This window comes from Crocuta crocuta, unplaced genomic scaffold (assembly GCF_008692635.1).
Source record: "Crocuta crocuta isolate KB4526 unplaced genomic scaffold, BGI_CrCroc_1.0 scaffold675, whole genome shotgun sequence".
Lineage (NCBI taxonomy): Eukaryota > Metazoa > Chordata > Mammalia > Carnivora > Hyaenidae > Crocuta > Crocuta crocuta.
This window is the reverse complement of record NW_027528796.1, coordinates 2975646-2991449: the sequence shown is the minus strand read 5'-3', so window position 1 is coordinate 2991449 and position 15804 is coordinate 2975646. Positions and strand designations below refer to the sequence as shown.

General features: G+C 51.4%; 1 protein-coding gene across 1 annotated transcript in view; it reads left to right on the top strand.

Moving 5' to 3' along the window:
• The first annotated feature begins 15509 nt into the window (after positions 1–15509).
• Positions 15510–15804, top strand: part of PKNOX1 (PBX/knotted 1 homeobox 1) — a 37589-nt gene continuing 37294 nt past the window's right edge. The window contains exon 1 of the mRNA XM_077755445.1: positions 15510–15596. The gene's annotated coding sequence lies outside the window, so the exon portion shown is untranslated. The remainder of the gene's footprint in view (positions 15597–15804) is intronic.

The window sequence follows — 15804 nt, the reverse complement described above, 5'->3', positions numbered from 1 at the left end:
ATAGCTCCTCGGCCACAATTAGAATCGCGGAGGCCGCCGCGTGACCACGGGCTGGAGGCTAAATCCAGAAGTCTGCGCTCCGTCCGCTTCCGGTTGCTTCTCTGCTCGCTTGTTTCTCTCATTGGCCTCGGACGCTGGGAGGCCTGGCGGCGCCGATGAAGTCAGGACGCGGTCGAGTCCCTCTCCTGCCGGCCGCCGCCTTGCCCGGAGCGTGCAGACCCCTGGCCCCACGCCCCCAGGGGAGCACGAAGGTTCCTGGGTGGGGCGGGGCTCCCGCCATGGCCCCCGGCTCAGGAGCACCGGGCGAGGGGCCCGTGGCGATGGGGGGGCCCCAGGAGCACCGGGCGAGGGGCCCGTGGCGATGGGGGGGCTCAGGAGCACCGGGCGAGGGGCCTGTGGCGATGGGGGGGCACAGGAGCACCGGGCGAGGGGCCGTGGCGATGGGGGGGGCTCAGCCAGGACTCCTGTTTTCGTCCTAGAGTCTCCCCCCCCCACTTGTTTGTTTCAAATCTCTTTCAGCATTTCTTTTCTAAAAGAAATAAAAAAGGGACTAAATGAACTTTTTGAGACCCTTGTTTTCCTGGACCCTTTGAGCGTCTGCCTGAGGGCCACTTGCCCTGTTGTTTATTTCAAGCGAGTTTCGGTTTCAGTTGTCTGCAGCCCAGGACTCCACGTTCGCTGCACCTATTTTAAGCTTTCAAAATCTCTTTCCTTGTGTCTGTTATTTTTCCTGTTTTAAAAACTTATTCTATGTGAATTGTTCTCCAACTGGATAATTCAGCTGATAGGATTCGCATGGAGTGGAAATCGTATACGGAACATCCCGGGTATCTCGGCCTTCAGAGCCTGAAAGAATGTTTTTCTAATGTGATTTTTTTTTCATGCAATAAATAATACTGAAACCTATGATTATAATGCAAATAAAATATTTACATATTTTCCCTTTTTATGTTCTCGGCAAGGTGTCATTAAAATTATCTGAAATATGTCTAGACTAGTCAGAATAATCAGATGTTCAAAAATAGTTATTGAACCATGCTTTGCTATGTGCGTTGTGGTTCCTCATTGAAAAGGGGAGCATTGGGGCGCCTGGGGTCTCAGTCAGTTAAGCTGACTTCGGCTCAGGTCATGATCTCACGGTTCGTGGGATCGAGCCCCGCGTCGGGCTCTGTGCTGACAGCTGGCTCAGAGCCTGGAGCCTGTTTTGGATTCTGTGTCTCCCTCTCTCTCTGACCCTCCCCTGCTCACACTCTCTTTCTCTCTCTCAGAAATAAAACATTAAAAAATTTACCAAAAAAACGGCATCATAGTAGTAATGAGTATGTAGGGCACTAAATGTGTGTGAGTGTGAATAATGTGTAAGACAGGTTACGTGGCGTTAGTTGGGCATGAAGCATTTACAGCTAAGAGAAACCCACTCATGGTAAAGTTTAACCTTTTAAAGGCCCTGAAATTCATTTTAAGTGGTTAAAAAAATACTGTGAAAAGATCCTGGATGTGTTTGCCCGCCCAGGCCATTGTTTCTGCACGACCAGCACTGAGCCTTGAAGGACAAAAAGTCACAGTCCCTGCCGGTTAGGAGGGCACATTCGAGTGTGGAAGTACAGTGAGCATGAGCTTAACGTCATTGGTGGAATGAGGACTGTTACAGACACGGAGGGTGCGGGCGTTGGTGTTGGTTTCAGGAAGGGTGAGAGGGAGCAGAGGATTGGATGCAGGTTCTGGAATGTTCCCCAAGGGCCGGAGTGAGACAAACGAAGAACTTAATTGTTTCAACGGAAGGGTGTTCAGAGGAAAGAGGGGCGTCTGGTGGGCTCAGTTGGTGGAACATGTGATTCTTGATCTTGGGGATGGAAGTTTGAGCCCCACGTTGGGTGTACAGATTTCTTAAAAATAGAAACGTTTAAAAAAGAGGATACCGAGGAGGCTTACTTGGTGCATAGAAAACGAAACAACTAATGTGAGGTGGCATGAAAAAGCCCAGACATGTCCGTGACTCCAGTTAATGTCAGTGGGTCCAACTCTCGCAGGTGATAATCACTCCAGATTTAGGAGAAAAGTGAAAATCTAGGTAAATACTGTATATAAGTGAGGGCGCTTGGGTGGCTCCGGACGACTTCAGCTCAGGTTATGATTTCACGGTTTGTGGGTTCGAGCCCTGCGTCGGGCTCTCTGCTGACAGCTCAGAGCCCAGAGCCTGCTTTGGATTCTGTGTCTCCCTCTCTCTCTGACCCTCCCCTGCTCATGCTGTCTCTCTCAGAAATAAAAACATTTAAAAAAATGAAAAAGAGAGAGAGGGAGAAAGAATCCCAAGCAGGCTCCATACCAGCAGTGCAGAGCCCAACATGGGGCTCGAACCCGTGAACCATTGAGATCATGACCTCAGCCGAAATTCAGAGTCAGACACTTAACGGACTGAACCATCCAGATGCTCCAAGAGAGAGCATCTTAAGCAAGATCCGTGCTCCGGGCAGAGCCCAACACGGGGCTCAGTCCCTCAACCCTGGAATCATGACCTGAGCTGAAATCAAGAGTCAGACACTCAACCCACTGAGCCACCCAGGTGCTCAAGTCCGATAGGCCAGATTCTCGTCGTAGCCTTTGGGTTAAAGAGGAGATGAGAAGCTCTTTTCAGACTCTGCAAGTGAATGGCAGAGGGCTACATGCCGCAATCATCGAATCCGGCAAAACAGTTCTCGGGAGAAAGAAAATGCATGACCTGAATGTGTTCGGAACAAGAGAAGTAAGTGAATTCAGTTTTCAACTCAAGAAACCAGGAAAATAAGTCAAAGAAAATAGAGGCAAATCCATTTTTGCTTTTTGCAAATCTGATTAAAAAGAAATGAGAGCACAATACTTACCAAAGGGATATAACTGCACATAAGGTCTATAAGAATACACCATGTACAGTTTGGTGGCAGGAAGTTTGAAGAGCTGTGGATGGCATATGAAGAAGGTTCAAGTGGCCAGAATTGACCTTGGAGGTAGAAAACCTGTGCAGACCAGCAACTTTAGATGGAATTCAGAAGGTAGTCAAAGATTTATCCGTTTAAAAAGGCACTAGGAGCCATTGTGTGAGATCAAAATTTGTGTTTAAATTGTAGCAGCCATTCAGGAAGCAACAATTTGTATGTCCTTGTGTTACATGGTCAAAGCTTTCAGGGTAAATAAAAGATACACAAATATGAAATTAAAGCTATTGTGTAAATATCCTATAATCCCAAATTTGAATTGTAGATACTAGTATTAATTTGTTTTGAAAAAATATTTTTTGAAGATTGTTTTATTTTTTATGATTTATTTATTTCTGAGAGAGAGAGAGAGAGACAGCATGAGCAGGGGAGACTCAGAGAGAGAGAAGTACAGAATCTGAAGCAGGCTCCAGGCTCTGAGCCACGAACCGTGAGATAATGACCTGACCCGTGAGATAATGACCTGAGCCGAAGTCGGATGCTTTACCGACTGACCCACCCAGGAGCCCTCTTTCTTTCTTTTTTTTTTTATGTTTATTTTTGAGGNATAAGTCAAAGAAAATAGAGGCAAATCCATTTTTGCTTTTTGCAAATCTGATTAAAAAGAAATGAGAGCACAATACTTACCAAAGGGATATAACTGCACATAAGGTCTATAAGAATACACCATGTACAGTTTGGTGGCAGGAAGTTTGAAGAGCTGTGGATGGCATATGAAGAAGGTTCAAGTGGCCAGAATTGACCTTGGAGGTAGAAAACCTGTGCAGACCAGCAACTTTAGATGGAATTCAGAAGGTAGTCAAAGATTTATCTGTTTAAAAAGGCACTAGGAGCCATTGTGTGAGATCAAAATTTGTGTTTAAATTGTAGCAGCCATTCAGGAAGCAACAATTTGTATGTCCTTGTGTTACATGGTCAAAGCTTTCAGGGTAAATAAAAGATACACAAATATGAAATTAAAGCTATTGTGTAAATATCCTATAATCCCAAATTTGAATTGTAGATACTAGTATTAATTTGTTTTGAAAAAATATTTTTTGAAGATTGTTTTATTTTTTATGATTTATTTATTTCTGAGAGAGAGAGAGAGAGACAGCATGAGCAGGGGAGACTCAGAGAGAGAGAAGTACAGAATCTGAAGCAGGCTCCAGGCTCTGAGCCACGAACCGTGAGATAATGACCTGAGCCGAAGTCGGATGCTTTACCGACTGACCCACCCAGGAGCCCTCTTTCTTTCTTTTTTTTTTTTATGTTTATTTTTGAGGGAGAGGGAGAGCACATGCGCATGCCCAGGCAGGGGAGAGGCAGAGAGAGAGGGAGTAGAGAGAATCTGAAGCTGTCAGCTCAGAGCCTCATGTGGGGCTCAAATCCACGAACTGTGAGATCATGACCTGAGCCAAGGTGGACGCTTGAACGACTGAGCCCCCCGGGCGCCCCTGAAAACTATTTAATGAGAAAACATTTCCTGTGTCCCCTGCAAAGGTCTTAGAAGCCGTGACCACCCGTAGCACCTGGACTGTGGCCTCTACTTACCCTTTCTCTCTAGGAATCAGAGCCCCTTGAAGGAATGGTAAAGTCAGAGTTTGGTGCCAAAAATGTGTTCATTTTTAGATCTTGTTAGACGAGCCTGGAGCAGCTCGTTTTACTCGAAAGCAAGAAGCTATCGAGGGACCGTAGGGTGTACGAAGGGCTCAGGAGGTTGCTAAAGGGGCTCACGTTGGCCGAAGATGGGGTCGTTTGGAACATCAAAAAGTAGATACATTTATATAAAACTGTACGAATTCTGTCAGTGTTCAAACCACCCAGATCGAGACGGTGACTCACTGTAAACAGCCTCACCGCTCACTGTTGAGAACCCTGGGGACCCGCACATCATTCTGGAAATTGGCAACCCGAGGGAAAGAAGCCAGCCTTAAGAAGCCCCCTCACCAGGGCCGCGGCGTGGCGAGGGGCTTGGGAAGAGTGGCCGCGGTAGAAAGTTCCGGAGGCACCGCTGGAGGCCAGGGAATGGAGACTCGAGGAGGGTCCTTCACCCCCCCTTCCGCGAGGCGATCGTTTCTGTAAACTTGTTGGGGAAACGCTAGATGATTCTCCTCCAAAGTGAAATTCTGGAAAATGAGCTTCACGGTTGCAGCTGGAGTCTGTGTCACCAGCATCCTAACCCTCATGCGCGGATGAGCGGTGCCCAGAACCCTTCACAGGCCATCACTGTACACTTGTGACATCGTATATTTCCTGTACGTGTGCATGAAGCGTGACATAGGAGTTCTGTCCTTTTTAGTAATTTGCGTTGTGGGTTTTTGGAGAGGCCAGACTCCAACCCCGGGCTGTGTGCGCCTCACACACCGACCTCAGGAAAGTCTGTGGCCTCCGAGGGCCCTGTTACAAATGGTCTACACGAGCATTCTGGTTACTGCTGGTGTGAACCTGACCACCCAGCTGTGGGGGTAAAACAACCGTTTTGTTACGCTCGTGGCTGCTGGGTCAGGAGTTTGGAACGGGCGCGCTGTCCCTGGCCTGCAGTGTTGGGACGGCTCAGGCAGGTGGTGGCTTGATGGCTGAGGGCTGGGGTCTTGGGGAGGAGTTTTCTCAAAGCATTTCCGCTGCCTTCTCGGGATCCATGTGTGTCCCAAAGGTTAGCCTTGATTCGAGAGCAGGGCACGCAAACCACGTGTCAGTGGGAGAAATCTGTGCATTTGGGGATGTGTTTTTTTTTTTAATTTATTTTTTTCTGATTTAAAAGATAGTTTNGTATAGATAAACCACATCTTGATCCATTCGTCGGTTGATGGACCATCAGGCTCTTTCCATGATTTGACTATTGTTGAAAGTGCTGCTGTGAACTGGGGATGTGTTTTAAAAGTGGCTCACACAGGGGCACCTGGGGGGCTCAGTTGGTTAGGCGTCCAACTTCGGCTTAGGTCAGATCTCAGGGCTCGTGGGTTCGAGCCCCGCGTCGGGCTCTGTGCTGACAGCTCAGAGCCTGGAGCTGCTTTGGATTCTGTGTCTCCTTCTCTCTCTGCCCCTCCCCTGTTTGCGCTCTGTCTCTGTCTCTCAAAAATAAATAAAGATTAAAAAGAAAAAGTACCTCACATAAGTCTCGACACAGAATAGACTCCAGGTGACATTTCTCTGCTCAGTTTCCCTCGTGTGCCTTTTGTACAAAATGAAGAGCCAGCTTCCGGGAACGAGTTCTCCACGCAGGCACGCACTGGCACGGGCCACACACACGAGACTGTGACACAGAGCCTTGAGTCACTGTTCTCCCAAAGGTGTGCACAGTCATCCTTCGAGTGCTTCTGCCGTAACCAGCTCGGCCGTCAAGGGCCCATGTGCCTGGGGCCGGACGGGAGAGGGCGCGCTGGCCTGTCGCTGCGCCTGGAGGTTCCCCACTTCACCAGCACTTGCAGGTGTTAGGCGAGTTCAGAGATTTTTGTGAAAGCATCAAAGCTATAAAGCTTCATGCCTTTTGGGTGGTTTTTCTTCAGGCCCCGGCAAGTCTAACGTCTTAGCTCTTCTGTTCGTTTGTTCTTGTGCCGGTGCCTGCTTTTTGTTGTTGCCGTGGTGAGTGGGGTGTTTCGAAAGCTGGTATGAAACCCTTTAAGGGTGATGCGCCTGTTCATTGACTTTAATCTGCATGTGCATTAGAATAGGTGTCTTGAGGGGCTGCTGGGGGGCTCAGTCAGTTAAGCGTCCGACTTCAGCTTAGGCCATGATCTCACAGTTCATGGGTTCGAGCCCCGCGTCGGGCTCTGTGCTGACAGCTCAGAGCCTGGAGCTGCTTCGGATTCTGTGTCTCCCTCTCTCTCTGCCCCTCTCCTGCTCACGCTGTCTCTCTCAGAAATAAATAAAACATTAAAAAACAAAAAAGAATAGGTCTCCTGAGTTTCTCTGAAGCAACAAGACCCCTGCTCGGGACTGCAGCTGCGTGGCTTACAGACAATACGTGTTCTGGGAGCAGCCAGCAGACTGTCCGTGAAGCACGAGAAGGAAGGGCAGGCCTGGCACGGTCGGCGGCTACCAGGCCCGTCTGCCCACGCCGGGCGCCTTTCCCACCCAGCAGCCCGCTGGAAAGAATAAGGACAATGTGATACTTTGAACAGCGAGAAAAAGCATGAGCTACTAGGAATAAATCTCACCAGGAGCCCCAAAGGCCGCCGCAGAGACCCTCAAACGTGGTGAGGGACGTGGGAGGGCACCCCGTGCCCTTGGATGGGATGACCTGGTGCTACAGACACGTCTCTTCTCCCTGGATCAACCCGTAAACACCCTTTGGATGCTGTTAGCCAGCTGTTTCTTGACAGCAGGGACCCGTTTTTTTTTGTTTGTTTTGTTTTTTTTTGCTGCTCTGTCCCCAGCACTCAGAGCGGAGCCTGGCACCACAAAGAGCTTCAGTAAATACTTGTGCACTGGATGAGTGGCCCCGGGAACCGCACACACGGGTGCCCTGCCTTGCCACCGGACGGGCTGCTGGGCGCTCCATCCAGGCTGCTCTGGGATGCAGCCCTCCTGCTCATGATTGATGATGGGTGACTGTAATCGACTTCACCGTCCCCTGGGGATGACATGAGGCTCTGTTTCCAGTTTTTATTAAGGTGGCTAAAACATTAGCATCTAGCTCTCCTTGCCATAAGGTTTCAATGCCCTTTGAAATGAGGCTTTTGAGCATAGAAAAGATTACTAGAGGTTATTTTACTTTATTTTTTTAAGTGTCTATTTATTTATTTTGGAAGAAAGAAAGCATGAGCAGGGGAGGGGCAGAGAGAGGGAGAGGAGAATCCCAAGCGGGCTCTACTGTCAGCACAGACCCGCACGCGGGGCTCAAACTCACAAACCGCGAGATCATGACCTGAGCCGAAGTTGGATGCTTCAGCAACCGAGCCCTTAAATTCTCTCACATTCTGAACCATGGTTCTCATTCTTTTTTTTTTTTTTTTAAAGCTTATTTATTTGAGAGAGAAAGGGAATGCAGGGAAAGGGCAGAGAGAGAGAGAGAGAGAGAGAAAGAGATTCTTAAGCAGGCTCCACACCCAATGTGGAGCACAGTGCAAGGCTCAGTCCCACGAACCCTGAGATCATGACCTGAGCTGAAGTTAAGCGACGCTCAACTGACTGAACCTCCCAGACACCAACTAGATTTAGTTGTCATTTTAGGCACGTGGAATGTCTGACCAAACTAATAAAACTTCTCAAGTAGATCTAGTAATTTAAAATTACCTGTCTGGTGAATGTCAAGATCTTTCCAAACTTGGCTGTCAGGAAGTGAGCTTTGCAGGGTAAGGAACTTGGGTTTGCTCTGTATTCATAGTACCTGAAAGAGTGCCCAGCAATCCATATGCTTGCATAGATCAAGAATATTCTCGGGGCACCTGGGGGGCTCGGTTGAGAGTCCAACTTCGGCTCAGGTCATGATCTTGCAGTTCGGGGGTTCAAGCCCTGGCATTGGGCTCTGTGCTGACAGCTTGGAGCCTGGAGCTGCTTCAGGTTCTGTGTCTCCCTCTCTCTGCCCCTTCTCCACTTGTGCTCTGTCTCTTTGTGTCTCTTCTCAAAAACAGACATTAAAAAAATTAAAGAATGCTTATAATCTCTGTAGATTTCTCTTTTATACCTTTTCATTAAAGTAAAAAAAATTGTGTCTAAAATCAGAAGCTTAATTATACATTTTAAACTGGAGTCAAGGCTAATATGTAAGATTAATTTGCCAAATTTTCTTTTTAAAATTTTTTAACATTTTTTCATTTTTGAGAGAGACAGAGCAGGAGCGTGGGAGGGGCACAGAGAGAGGGAGACACAGAATCCGAAGCAGCTCCAGGCTCTGAGCTGTCAGCACAGAGTCCGACGCGGGGCTCGAACCCATGTACTGTGAGATCATGACCTGAGCTGAAGTCAGACACCGACTGAGCCACCCACGTGCTCCTTGCCAAAATTTCTTAAATACAACAAACATCTTAAAGGTCATATACGTAGTTTATTCTGAGACTTAACATAAAAATACTCAAATGTGAATCTTCCACAGGACTCAGCCACTTCCCCGGCACTAATTGAGTTCGCCCAGCTGGGCAGGGGCTCTCNACTTCAGGTCTCTGCAGACCTCCCAGCCGGCAGGACCCTTCCCAGACCCGTCCACAGGGCACTTCACCACTCACTAGGGTTCAGCTCATCGGTTTATACGTGTCCCTTTCTGAGAAACTAAACTTCTCATCAGCCTGGACGGGAACACGTAGAAACATGAAAATGCCTCTGGGCTTGGGTCACGCTTGGTCTTGTGCAGCGCGCACGCCATGTCGACACTTGTGCTCCGTGCTCTGTGGCCAGCTGTCCAGCGGTCAGGTTTCTCTGCACCAGTCGCCCAGCTCGGGAGGCTCAGGACGCCTTCCGAGCTCCGGTTTCACTTCATCTTTGCCAGCAGTCTCGTGCTGTTGTTTTAAATTTAATAATTGCTAGATGAAAAAGGATTGTTAGTTGAGGGGTTGTATTTCTTTAATCACTAATGAGTTGTAATGTTTCCCTACATGAAAATCCGCACGTTGTGTTTTCTTCAGTTGTCTTAGTCTGGCCAGAACTCTCGAGAGGGCACCGAAGCGACAGCTTCAGTACGTGATGGGTCCTTTCTTACGGGATGAAACTTGCAGAAATAAACCAGGCGAAGCTGTTCCAGCCCCTCAGCCCCACGGGATTAGACGCACATTGGGCTGGCCGTTCTTCAGCTTGGATTTTAGAGCTCCGTGCGTTAGGAGGTTAAGGCAGTGTTGTTCACGTTTGAACGTCATAGGAACTTATTTTCTGTGTAATGGAGGGAAGAGAGGGACTCACTGTTTCTAAATCTCTGCTTAGCCTGGGTTTGTACATAATGTTCAGCAGAAACCGTTCCTGATAATGGGCCTGCTGACTGTCCATCCTGGGGCTGGATGCTTTAGTCAGTTCCCGGGAGGTGACAGCTTTCACTGGCACTCAGATGCCGTGCTGGGACTGGGGGGCCGGCGACTGAGAGGGCGTGCACCCCGCAGACCGGCTCCCGAGCCCGCCGCGTCGTGCAGGGGACCCTGTGGGGCCTGCTGTTGGCCTGCCTGCTTGTGGGCACCGGTCAGCCTTGCTGCCTGGCAGGGGCGGGGCACCTTGCTGGGGGGTGAGGCCTAGAACGGGGCTCCCAAAATCATGAGCAGCACATTGGCACAGGGCTCCCGCCGCGTCTCTGCAGCCTCTTTCAACCTCTTGAGCGAATGGCGCCACCTGCTGGCACCTCCCTCCGGCTCTGTGATGTCCGGCCCTGTAGGTGCCCTGGTGCCCTGGCTACTCTGCCCCGCCCCTATTTTTACTCAGCAGTGTGTCAGTCATACAGAGTTAGCCTTTTCAAACAATTCCTTGCATGGGGGCATCCATGGGGCTCAGTCAGTCTCACCGTTCGTGGGTTCGGGCCCCACGTCAGGTTCCTGGATGACAGTATGGAGCCTGCTTGGGACTCTCTCTCTCTCTCCCTCTCCCTCTCCCTCTCCTCTCTCCCTCTCTCCTCAAAATAAATAAATTTAGAAAAATTCCTTGCATAGTATCCTTTTGTAGAGAGAGCACGTTTTCAAAGCTTTTGCACAAATTTCCAATTTTCCCCTTAGAATAGTTGTACTAATTATATCAGACATTGTAGTTTTAACAAGTTTTGTTTTTTTATAGTCTATTTATTTTTGAGACAGAGAGAGACAGAGCACGAGTGGGGGAGGGTCAGAGAGAGAGACACACACAGAATCCAAAACAGGCTCCAGGCTCTGAGCTGTCAGCACAGAGTCAGACGCGGGGCTCGAACCCACAAACTGTGAGATCATGGCCTGAGCCGAAGTCCGACACTTAACCAACTGAGCCACCCAGGTGCTCCTTAACAAGTTTTGATAGAAGGACTGCAAATCCATATATTTTTAAAATAAAATTCTGACTGTTTCCCAGTATTTATTGTGGACATTTTTTTCTTTTTCTTTTTTCTTTTTTAATGATTTTATTTATTTTTGAGAGAGAGACAGAGCGAGTGCAGAAGGGGGGGGTGGGGGAGACCCAGAATCTGAAGCAGGCTCCAGGCTCTGAGTTGTCAGCACAGAGCCTGACGCAGGACTCGAACCCACGAACTGAGCTAAAGTCGGACACTTAATGGACTGAGTCCCCCAGGTGCCCCTATTTTGAAACCAAAGGATTGAACGAGTAGAAGGGAGACCCCCCCCCCACCTGGATTTGTCAGTTGTTGACCCCGGCCACAGTGTGTAGCTGCGTGGGTGTGCCTGTGGACCATTTAAAGTTGTGGGTGTTGTGACCACACCCCTAGACATCGCCGCCCTGCTCCTCCAAACAGAGGTGCTTCTCGTGAAGGAGCAGCACTGCCGTGTGGGTAACAGCCCTCAGTCTCCAGCGTTAGCTCCTGTCCCCTCCGTGTGCCCCGCCCCGCCGCCCCTGCCTCACCTCTCACAGCTTTTGTCATGTGCCCATTTGGTTGTTGCTGCTTCAGTCTCTTTGAACCCAGACCAGCCCCCCATCTTCTTTAGAATCCCACAAGTGTTAGACTTAACAACAATTTTTTTCATTTGTTTATTTGTTTTTGAGAAGAGCGAGAGACACAGTGTGAGTGGGGGAGGGAGGGAGAGGGAGACACAGAATCCGAAGCAGCTCCAGGCCCCGAGCTGTCAGCACAGAGCCCGACGCGGGGCTCAAACCCAGGAACCGTAAGATGATGACCTGAGTTGAAGTCGGATGGCTAACGGACTGAGCCACCCAGGCGCCCTACAAGTGTTACACTTTTAAAAACTTCTTGCTTTGAATCTCAGTCTTACAGAGAAGTTGCAAAAACGTCCCATGTACCTTTCCCAGTGTTCACATTTTACCAAACTTATGCTCACTCACTCTCTCCATCTCTCTCTCTCGTTGTGTGTGCATGTGCATATACACACGTATGTGTGCACATAGGCTCGAGAGAGTACGTTGTAAGTGTGACACCCCTCTTAGGCTGAAGACATCAGCGTGCATTTCAAAGCAAGGGCGCGGTCCTCGTTAACCACAGCACAGTTACCCGAGTCCGGAGAGTAACTGATAAGATACTTGTAGCTACTCTGTATGTAAATTTTGCCAGTTGTCTCACCAGTGAGCTTTATGGGAGAAAGAAAAGAGCAGTTTTGGGGCCCAGGCCCCAGTTCAGGAGCACACACACACCTGTCGCTTCACTTTCTGGAGGAGTCCATCGGCTTCTTTCATGTTCATGCTTTGGAAGCTTCCTGGCCACTCTGTGGATTGCCCCTAGGTTCCAGTTTGTGGGAGCACAGCCCCAGGATCGGGCAGGGCCCCTCTGAAGTTTTACGTGTCCTTTCTGGGAGGGCGGTGATGTTCACTCGTCCCGTTACTGGTCACGTGAATGTGAATGTTCACCGCCTGGTTACACAGTTTTCTGCCCGGTCTCTTCATCGGGAAGCTACTGTTTGCCCTTGTGATGAGTAGTAGCTGAGGGCAGGTGTTCTGCAAGCGGATGCGTTTCTTCTTCCTGCGCCGAGTACTGGCGCCCAGGCTGAGTCCTGCCTGAGGCGCGCGTGCCTGGTGCCGGGGGTGACAGAACTGCCTCCGCCCCTACTTCCTCTACTGTAATTTACAGCTTTCCCTTCACCCACGTATTCGTTCATTTCTGGACGTGTAGCACTATGGACTCGCAGCCTCTTTTTCTTGTTTTTACGTTTTTATTTTGATCACGAGGTGCTCATCACAAGTGCACTCTTAATCCCCATCACTGAATTCACCCACCCCGTCTCCTCTGATGACCATCAGTTTGTTTTCTTCCCTTTCTTTTTTTTATGTTTATTTATTTTTGAGAGGGAGAGAAAGAGACAGAGCCTGGGCAGAGGAGAGGCAGAGAGGGAGGGAGACACAGAATCCGAAGCAGGTCCAGGCCCTGAGCTGTCAGCACAGGGCCCGACGCGGGGCTCGAACCCACGAACCGCGAGATCATGACCTAAGCGAAAGTCGGACGCTTAACCGACTAAGCCACCCAGGCGCCCCTGTTTATTTATTTTTGAGAGGGAGAGAAAGAGACAGAGCCTGGGCAGAGGAGAGGCAGAGAGGGAGGGAGACACAGAATCCGAAGCAGGTCCAGGCCCTGAGCTGTCAGCACAGGGCCCGACGCGGGGCTTGAACTCATGAACCCTGAGATCATGGCCTGAGCCGAAGTCGGATGCTTAACACACTGAGCCACCAGCGCCGTGAGTTTATTTTGTGCGTGTGGCATAAGAAAGTTTCATTCTTCTGCATGTGGCTGTCCGGTCCTCCCAGAACTGCTTGTTGAAGTGACTGTCTTTTTCCCTTTGGATATTCTTTCCTTCTTCATTGAAGATTCATTTACCACATGACTGTAGATTTATTTTTGGAATCTCTATTCTGTTCCGGTGATCCGGGTGTCTGTTCACGTGCCAGGAGCGTACGGCCTTGATGCTGACGGCTTTGTAATACATCCTGAAGTCCGGGATTGTGATGCCTCCTGCTTTGGATTGCTCTTTCAGGATCGCTTTGGCTCTTTGGGGTCTTCTGTGGCTCCCTACACATTCTAGGATGGTTTGTTCTAGCTCGGTGAAGAATGCCAGTGGTATTCTGACAGGGATTATGTTGAATGTATAGACGGCTTGGGGCTGTGTCGCCGTTTTAACAATGCTTGTTCTTGCAGCGCGTGAGCACAGAAGGTCTTCTCAATTCTTGTGTCCTCTCCAATTCTGTCACAAGCTTCCTATCGTCTCCAGAGCACGGGCCTTTCGCCTCTTTGGTTGGGTCTGTTTCCAAGGATCTCAGTGGGCTCACCGATTGCTGTCCGACTCCGAGTACCGTCATACCCCGTTGCCCACGCTGTCCCCCGTTTGGGTGCTGAGCGCTTCTGCACGCTGCTTTGTCTCCTCCTGACGTGTCCCCGTAAGTTTTGAGCACACGTTCCAGGTCATCTTGTGCCTTCCCTGCCCCAGCCCTGGAGTCAGATCAGCCACGGCTCTCCAGAGCCCCGATCCTGTGTTCGGGGGAACGATATTTATCTCCCTGGGTCTGGATACTAAGCGCTCCTTGCTCCCGGGCATCGCCGCTTCTCCACCCTCTCTGGGGACGGGGCCGAAGCATGTGCACACGCGTGTGGGGGAGGTCTGCGTGCGTTGAACATGGGAATTCCCACCGACAGCCCCACTTCCGTTCCAGCGGGGCGGGGTTCACCCGAGCCGTCCCTGTCCGTTTTCTGCCCCTTCTCTGTCACTGACAGGCCTGCACCTGTTCCCCACGTGCTCACGTGTCTTCTCAGACTAGAACGCCCTTCCCGGCCTCACACAACACCTGTGGTTTGTCGAACCCAAGGAGGCGGACCTTTTAGGTCTGAAAGTCACTGGATTGTCGCAGGAAGCTCTCGGTGGCTGTTCTTGCCAAGAGTGTGTGTCCATCAGGTGTGTTTGTGGCTTTGTGCCTGAGTGAAGGGTGGCTCCCTCCTGGCACAGCGAGGAAGAGCGCTTCTGAGTCGGAGGCAGGGGGGCGGGTGCTGCTGGGCGGAAGCAGGGCGGCCCCGTGTCCTCGCTGTTGGACGTCACGTGTATTCTGGAGTGGTGGGCCAGCGCAGGGGACGCGGGGCCCCTTCCCGTGCCCGAGTCCCTGTGGGCAGCGCACCGAGGGCCATGCGTTCACCTGCGCGCACAGCGGAGCTCGCCCAGGAGGGGACCCCCGGCCAGAGCTGGAGCCCACGCGAGCCCTGCCCCCTCTGGTTGGAATATGGCACAACCACACAGAGCCAGTGCCTGTTCTGACGCCGACGAACGAACATGTGCAGACTTTTCCCACCCGGCGTTCCTCACCGCACGCCCGTGTGGGGCTGCACCCTGCGGGGCAAGTGCGGCGTGGACCGCGTCCTGGCACAGGCGCGTCGGTGGCGTTGACGGGGACAGCCCACGGCAGCACTCGCTGCCCGCCTGGCCTGGCGGCCGACGCGTCTGCAGAGAGGACAGTTGTGTCTCTTTCAGGTTAGCTGTCCTTCCATCCAGGTTCCTGAACTACCTCGTCTTCCATCTTGAGTAGCACCCACCGCCCAGATGGCTGGGGACGCGGAGGGGAGCCTCCAGCCCCGCGGGGCAGCTCTGAGATGGGCTCCTGGGCCCCCGGGCCCCGCCTGTGTCGGTCCCGACACCTGCCGGGCGAGTCTCCTGGGCTCGGTGGGCTCGGCTGGGAGGTGGCGCTTGCACCCCCTCACCGCGTTTGTGTGGGGTTAAACGAAACCCCAAACAGAGGCCCTGGCATGGATACCGTCCCCCGATGTCTCCGCGGCTGGGGAGGGGACTCGCTCTCAGATCTGCCTGTTCCGCCGAGGCTCACCGAGGGAGGGTGGCTCTGGCACGGACTGGCTGGCAGGAAGTGCACTGAGGACTCGGATCCTCCCGCAGAGCCGTCCTTCGGGCCCCATTGGAGCAGCGCCGTGAGCCGTGGCCACTGCTCCTGTGGCGGACGCTACCACAGTCTGGCCTCGGAGCTGTCGTTCCAGCAGCCACAGAATCGACAGTAACAGAAATGAGAAAAGGCTGAAACGCGCAGTGAGGAGAAGTGGGTGTCAGGCCCGCGGAGCTGGTGGCACTGGTGTGCCTGACACACGCCCTGTCCGCGGTAAGCGCACCACGTCGTGACCAGACCCTGTGCTGGTTGGTGGGGACACAGCAGCACGGAGCCCTCGTCAGCCCTTACCGTGTAGGGGAAGAAACCACGAGGCCCCGCAGGGCTGAGCCTGTGGTGGACGGGAGGCCCCAGGAGGGATGCACACAGCAGGCGGGGCCAGGCCCTGGGAGATGGGGCGGCGGCGGGGGCGGCGGGGCGT